The sequence below is a fragment of the Impatiens glandulifera genome, chromosome 1, assembly GCF_907164915.1.
Source record: "Impatiens glandulifera chromosome 1, dImpGla2.1, whole genome shotgun sequence".
In the NCBI taxonomy this organism is placed as follows: Eukaryota; Viridiplantae; Streptophyta; class Magnoliopsida; order Ericales; family Balsaminaceae; genus Impatiens; species Impatiens glandulifera.
In genome coordinates, this window is record NC_061862.1 from 24,915,825 (window position 1) to 24,923,911 (window position 8,087).

Below are 8,087 nucleotides of genomic sequence, written 5' to 3' on the forward strand. Positions count from 1 at the left end.
GTCACCCCTTCTTCCAACCACTGGAAGAATTCATATAATATGATTCGAATCAAATACAGTTTACACACTCTTAGCTCACTATTGAACAAAACACTTTCTATTCAATTACAAAATGAAGAATATCACTCAGCTAAAGATGTTTTGATTTTAGCTCTCTCTTGATTCACACACAGTACAATCAGAAAGCAGATTCACAGTATGAATATTCAAAGTCTTGAATTCAGTAAGCAAGATGATCGAAATAGTTTCTCTTTCTGTAAAATCCAATTATTTGTTCGTTCTCTTGGGCAGATTGTCCGTTGTCCTTTAGATTTGTTAAATACTGAGCAGGAGCTAACGGTCGAATCTTTAAGAATGATACGTGGCACTCTTCCATTGGAAAGCCTCCATTGTACACATCAGGTTCTGAGCACAAGGATCGTGGCCGTACACCACTGGTAGTGCGCCGAATATTCCACCAGGGATGTACCTGCAAAACAAGTATTGTGAGGAAAATTCTCTTACGTGTCATTCCTTGGTTGGTTGCATATAGCTGTTGTACTAATCTTCACTAGAAAGTGGAGCAAGAGTAGGTTACAGCTATAGCACGTGGGTAGGTGAAATGCTAGTTTCAAGCAAACTGCTTAAGCTGGACATTAGACGTATTTCAGTTAGACGGATTGTAAAAATCAGTTTAATGAAATCAAACATCTCCTTCTAATAACCGAGTCTATTAGACCGCCTGGTGTAATAGAATTAGACTACACGTCTAATTACAATAACCATTAGACTGTACGTCTAACTCCACTGAGTTAGACTACACGTCTAATTTCGGTTCTACCTCAGACTTGTCTGAAGGAGTTAGACTCACATCTAACTTTCACTTTCTATTAGACTACACGTCTAACTCCACTGAGTTAGAGTGTACATCTAATTCCGAATACATTAGACTTACGTCTAATTCCGTGTACATTAGACTTATGTTTAATTCTATGCATTCATTAGACTACACGTCTAACTCTGATGAGTTAGACTGTACGTCTTATTCTATGCATTCATTAGACTACACGTCTAACTCCGATGAGTTAGACTGTACGTCTAATTCTATGCATTCATTAGACTACACGTCTAACTCCGATGAGTTAGACTGTACGTCTAATTCTATGCATCTAATGCCAAAATCGGTCTAATGATCCTCATTAGAGCCAAGTCTTATGAAATATTGTTTCAATACACCTGCATCAAAACTTATAAATAATTTCATCATCAAAATCTCAGTGGTTAAATTATTTCAACACTTAGTTAAAATAATTTGACCCAACAATGTTCTTGTATAATGCCTTATTCTGATTCCTAAATCATTTGGATCATGGGAAGACTAGTGTGATACCAATTAGAAGATAATTAGAGACAATGCGAAAGCTTTCGGCAATGCGGTTTAACCGAGGTCGCAAACGTGGGAAAGAGACATTTGCCACTTTTACTAGGATGAATGATGAGGATGGGTCCAAGGGAAAAAAACAAGTACCCAAGGAAGTCCAAATAGCGTTTGTGGAGGCTTTCAAGGGGATCAAGGCCAAAGACACCACACAATCATCAACTGCACAAAGTTTGGCCATAAGTTACGTTGGTCAAAGTCAGTACACCTTCACTCTCTCTAAATCCTTAAAAGAGGAAGAAGATCTTGCTCGAGCGTCTGTGGAAGAAGACACCAAGAAGATGAAGAAATTAGCAGATCTGAAGAGGCATGCAGTCGGGTTTAATGAGGGTGGGGGCGAGGAATGAAGAAATTACTCCCGCAACAATGTAAGTCTCTACAATTTAAGCTCAAGGGACTTGTGCATAGATACGAGGGACCGTTTAAAAATGAGCGGCGTATAGGGAAGGTCTACCCGATGTCGAGAATAGTTGGGAAAGAAATGATCACTTGTGGAAATTCAGATAGAAGATTGAAGGGTACCGGTCCAAGGTCAAGCCGATGACGACCACGACTTAGGTGGAGGAGAATATTACGGCCCATTAGCGTCACGGTCCATTCAAGGGGATGTCGAGGTTCATTGAAGTTTTGGCCTCATAGTGCGTTAATCTCTCTAGCATAATGGAGGTTTAATTGTCTAAAATAAGCCCACCATAAGAAATATTCTAGATGTATTGGAGAAAGAATACCCTAGAGTAATTAATATATATAATAGTTGGGTAATAGGTCCATTAATGAGGTAGTTGGGAGAGTATCATTAATGGGTAGTTGGGCATTATATAATTAATATGGTAGTTGGTACTAACATTATTGTAATAGTTGTAATTAGCCCTTAAATACCTCAAAGATATTTGTTTGTAAACATCATTATTCATTCAATAAAATTCTTATTCTCAAACATTTTCTCTCTCTAAGTTCTTTCATTGTCTGAAATACTTACTAGCTATAATTTGAATCGATTTAACTTAGTACCACACGAATTGAATTTCACTCCGTGACAATTGACTGAGAAATCCACTCCCTTTCCTAATACTTTTTTTCTTTTTTCAACTAAGATGTCAGGTCATTACTTCTATCATTTTCTACTCTAATTTTTCTCTCTATCACTAGTTTAACATAAAAAATAAATTATAATTAAAGTTTTCAAACTAAATTAAGTACATTAATAATATGAGGAAATTAAGTACGTTATTAATGATATACTTATAATAACGACGCAAGATGAATATGTAATTATTGTTAAAAAATTAATCATTAACATTATTATTTATAAAAAAATCTATTAAAAATAAAAAGTTAAAATAATTTTTTTAAATCGAATTAAAATAAAAATAATAATTAGAATAATAAATAAGATTTAATTTAATATGTAATTCTTTAAATATATAGTTTTAATTAAAAGTTATAATTTTTCAAAAATAAAAATAAAATTTTCAAAATAAATAAATATAAATTTTATATATGATTTTTAAAATAAATTATATAATATTAAAAAATATTTATTAATTTATTAATTTATAATTTAAAAATATAATAAGTATAACATTAATTGTCTATTTTTATTATTAATATTGTTAACTTTATTATTAAATACTTTTAACTAAACATGTTTTTATTATTTTAAGACAATAATAAATTGTTTTAAAATTAAAATATATAATTATATTTTTATTAAACAAATTGTTATTCTTATAAATATATATAATAATAAATCAATAAAATTAATAAATATTAGTGATATATATTATAATATAAAGATAATTACTTATAATATATTATTTTAAATAAGTAATAAATATTTATTATTTTGATTTATAATGTTATTATGATTGTAATTATATATATACTATTTTGTTATTTTATTAAATAAAAATATTTATTAATATTGTTATTTATCAAAATAAAAAGTAAATACATTATTTTTAAAAAAATATATTATTAAATGAAAAAAGTTTTAAAAATTTATATATTTATTTAGGTTTTATATTAAACAAATTAATTATTTTTCAAATTATTTAGTTATTTTCAAATTTTATTTATATATTTTTAAAATATATATTTAGATATAAACTTTAAAATAAATTATTTTTAAAAAATATTTATTAATTTATTCTAAATAATAATAAAAATATATTATTTATAATTATATATTTTTAAAATAAATAAATCTATTTAACTTTATCATATATTATTATTTATTAAAATATCAAACATTTAAAATTTTAACACATTCCTAATTTTAATAATCACTTACCATCCCTTCCAAATATTGCTCAAATTTTGTAAATGCAACTAATAAAGCAAATAAAAGTAAAAATTGAAAATATTTCAATAAATTTATCAATGATTTTTTTGTGGATTATAATTTTTAAAATTTTAATAAAATTGTTGCTAAAAAAGTGAGTAATATTTAAAAACAACTTCTACCACGTATATGTTATGACAATTTATAAGAATTAAATATGACAATAAACATAGCAACAAATTTTTAAAAAATCAATGCAATTAAAATCGCTTACAATTATCAATTTCTAAAATTTTAAATTTAATATTAATCTAATAAATTTTCAAGTTTAATTGCACCTCTATACAAAAATAAATTGCTAAACATGTTAAAAATATATGAATAATATTTAAAATATAAATTTCAGCTTTATTTACAAATTTTACTATTTTCAAGTTGTAAATATTATTGATGGAAGAATTTCTGCTTATTTTTAAGATGCGATGCAACTTATTTTGCTTGGTATCTTTGTAGCAGTCTATAAGTAATAATTTAAACAATTTTTGTGATATTTCAAATGTAACTATGGTTGCATATGAATTATTAATTAAAGTTTTTTTTTATTATGCAACTAAATTTGTATTTTGTTTTACAAATAGTATATAGTAATAAAAATAGCAATTTTAAACTAAATAAATTAAGTTAATTATGTGTTGGGCCCAATTCTTTTCTTGGTAAACAATAAAATAATTCTGAAATTAGTTCCAACAACATTAAATTGAGTTTTACATCTTGTCCAACCACCCACAACCAAGTGTACTTTGTTATTAATAACAAAATTACTTCGTTGTTCTTTACTTTTACTTTTACACGGTTTATCTTCCACATTTTCTTTAACCCTAACCTCTTTTACTGAAACCGTTTGCACTACATCTCTTCAAACAACATTTCCTTTAATTTACACAGATCAGATGAGCAGATCATATACTATTCAAATCTAGTTAGGTAAGTATATCTATTGTTAACCTGGTTTCATATATATATCGTTTGATATTTATATATGATTCTATCCACATACAAATTAAATCTATTTATTAATTTTTTTTGTCACAAGAAAATGTTTTATTAGATAGATTTTATGGCATGAAGAAGTTGGTTGAAAACTTGGGCTTACCCGTAGTAAAAATTGATGTTTGTAGAGAGGGTGCATGCTATTTTGGAAGACCTAATTAAGTTATGACAAATTATGCAAGTTTTGTGAACTTCCAAGGTATAAGGGAAACGATGATAAACGTAAGCCATATAAACAACTTTTTTTTTATCTTCCATTGGCTCCAAGATTGCAAAGGTTGCATGCATCAAACATGACAGTCGCTCACATGACATGGCATGCTCATCAATGTACTGAAGATGGGATAATGTGTCATCCTTCAGATGGAGAGGCGTGGAAGACGTTCGACCACCACTATCCAGATTTTACAAGAGAGGAATGTAATGTTCGGTTGGGTATTTGTTCTGATGGATTTGTTCCGTTTAGTCAATTTGGGAAGCCTTACTCGTGTTGGCCTGTCATTTTAACACCCTACAAATCTTCCACCAAGTATGTTTATTTCACTCATTGTCTCGGGACCTAAGAGTCCACAAAAAAATATAGATATCTACCTTCAACCACTATGGCAGAGTTGAAAATTTCGTGGAGTCAAGGTGTGCCTACCTATGATGTATCTCGAGGTGACACGTTTAACATGAGAGAAATTGTGTTATGGACTATTAGTGACTTCCCGACTTATGGTATGTTGTCTGGATGGAGTACTCACGGAATAGATGGTTGTCCAATTTGTATGAAAAAATCTAAATCATTTCGTTTGAAATATGGTCGAGAGCCATGCTATTTTGATTCTCATTGACAATTTTTGCCCAAAGATCATCCCTACAGACTAGACACACAACATTTTGTTAAAAACAAGGCTGAAATGATGCATCCACCGCATAGGCTAAATGGTAGCGAGATCTGGGATGAAATTTCACAATTTGAGTTTGTTAGTGAGAATCCTCATGGTTGGGGATTCTCATAAATGGACAAAGAAGAGTATTTTCTGGGAGTTGCCATATTGGGAAAAACTCCTTATTCGACATAACCTCAATTTTATGCATGTGGAGAAAAATGTATTTGAAAACCTAATAAATACTATTATGAATGTCAAGGGCAAGACAAAGGATAACCTTAATGCTCGAAAAGGTATGTTCCTTATTTGCAATCGTCTAGAGCTTCATATTGATTCATCTTGTTCTTCTAAACGTACTAATAAGGCTAGTTACACCTTGACGAGGAATGAAAATCGAATTATTTGTGAATGGTTGAAGGATTTGAAATTTCCAGATGGTTATGCATCCAACTTATCGAGATGCATTGATAGAAACGAGTGTTAGTTGGGTTGAAAAGTCATGACTGTCATGTTTTTTTAGAAATACTGGTGCCAATCGCATTTAAGAAATTGCTTCCTAAATTTGTTTGGGGAATATCGACTGATCTTAGTAATTTTATGCATGACTTAAGTTCTATGACGCTGAATATCTCTAAAATGCAGAACTTGGAATTTGAAATTCCAATCATTCTTTGTAACTTAGCAAAGATCTTTCCCCCCTCATTTTTTTATTCAATGGAGCACCTTTTGATACATCTACCATATGAAGCGAAAGTATGAGGCCCCCCTATACAATACAGATGGATGTATCCTTTTGAGAGGTACATACAAATTATCTGTATAATAATTTATTATCTTCAGTTTAATGTGTAATTTTAATGATGATGCATATATAATATTCATATTTTTATGTAGGTTTCTTTAATCTATTAAGAGGAAGGTCAAAAACAAAGCTCGAGTAGAGGCATCGATTTGCAATGCATATATTTTACAAGAAATTTCAACATTTGCATCTTATTATTTTGAATCTAATGTTCAATGCAAACGACGAATACCATAGAGGAATACATAAGGGTCACTCAACAATAAAGAACTTCCAATCTCCATATTCAATTATCTTGACGTAGTAGTGGGGCTTCAACTAAAGATTTTTGGACAGTCAAGAAACGTTGGTAGCTCACACATATGTCTTATTGAACTGTCCAGAGGTGGATCCATATTACAAGTATAAAAAACGTGAACACTAATTCTCTTATGCCTATTTCTATAATAATTCCAAATTTTATCTCTATGTATGTATAGATTGTTTTGTGATTTGAACCAAGGATTGTCAATAGCTTAAATAGATCGTCAATTCGCTTCTTGGTTCCGATCTAAGGTGTATGATTGTGATTATTTTCCATTTCAATTTAATTAATATTTATATTCACATATTATAATTTGTATATTTCAGATTGTGCAGGAATATAGTCCAGGCTGTAATGAACCAAATAAATTATTGTATTATTTGTCTTTTGGGCCCAAGACCCCCGCATCTTCTTTGTCAATATACTCCGTGAATGGATTTGTGTGGAAGCCTAAAGATTATTGATCAAATAAATCAACAATAAACAATGGTGTTTGTGTACGTGTCCGTGATGCAGATTACTATGGATTGGCTGATGAAATAATACAACTCGAATATACTGGGCTATGTCTACGTGTTGTATTATTTAAGTGCTTGTGGTTTGATCCTACACGAGGTACACGAGTTGACGAAACTTATAAAATTGTTAAAGTAAACATGAAAATGATGTATGCAAGGTATGAACCATTCATTTTTGCACAATAAGGGATAAAAGTCTATTATGCTACATATCCAACTAGAACAAATCAGACCAGTAATTGGATACATGTTTGTAAAACAAAAGTTAGGGGAAAGATTGAGGAATGATGGATAGATGAGAATTTAGTGTATCAACAAGAGGAGTCAATCACTAATATCCATACAACTATCCCCTTATATGATGTCAATGATTTGAGGGATCCTAATGGTATAATTTATGAGTTTGAAGATGAATCTGATGAAATCAATATAATGAGAGTCAATTTGAAGAAATTGAATCAGATGGAAGTGAAGTTAGAGATAGTGAATCTGATTCACATATTGAAGATGTTGGAAATCAATATGAATTTGGACAAGATGATGATATATTTTTACCATATATATAAGTAATTATGTTGTAATGAATCATCTTATATCATTAACTATATGTTATGCATCTATTGAAAATCTTTTATTTTGTCTTTTTTAGCTTGCTAAGAAAATTTGATGTATGTCAAGAAGATATTGTTGGGATTTTTATACATTTATTTGAGTATTTGATCAGGTAATTCAGGTTATGGAAGCAAAATAGAAAAGATTTCATGTCTGATTTTCTAGGTATAACTTATTATCAAGATGTCTTAAAAGAGTTTTCATCTTTTTAATTATTTTAAAAAA